Raw genomic sequence first — 492 nt, 5'->3', positions numbered from 1 at the left:
ATCTTTTTGATGAATTCTCCAAATCTTTTGCCCATTTTTTGGTTGGTTGGTTTGTGTTTTTGTTGTTAAGTTGTGGGAGTTTTATATATTTTTTGGTTATTAGGTCACTATGTGTTGGAATCGACTTGATGACTGAATTTGGTTTTTGGTTTATTCAATATATGGTTCCCCAAAGTTTTCTGCCAGTCTGAAGGTTGTCTTTACATTTTGTTGATTAAGTTCTTTGATATAGAAAATAATTAATGTTTATGAGGTACTGAAATAGTATAGATAGAGTAGAATTTCTGGGAGATGAATATGTGTTCTAATTTCATAATCTGAAACCCCGTTGTGGTGGTTAAGTCTGTGTGTCAACTTGGCTGGGCCTGTTTGAGTAGCTGGGCAGCTGGATGTAGTAGTATTCCCCAGGACGAGACTAGTAATCAACTCCATGGTGGAATCTACTGTGAGCAGCTGAGTAGCTGCCTTAGGGATGTGGTCTGCTTCCTGTAT

Source organism: Orycteropus afer, unplaced genomic scaffold (genome assembly GCF_000298275.1).
Source record: "Orycteropus afer afer isolate SDZICR_OR568_19922 unplaced genomic scaffold, OryAfe1.0 scaffold00052, whole genome shotgun sequence".
Classification (NCBI taxonomy): Eukaryota; Metazoa; Chordata; class Mammalia; order Tubulidentata; family Orycteropodidae; genus Orycteropus; species Orycteropus afer.
This window is presented reverse-complemented; position numbering follows the sequence as displayed.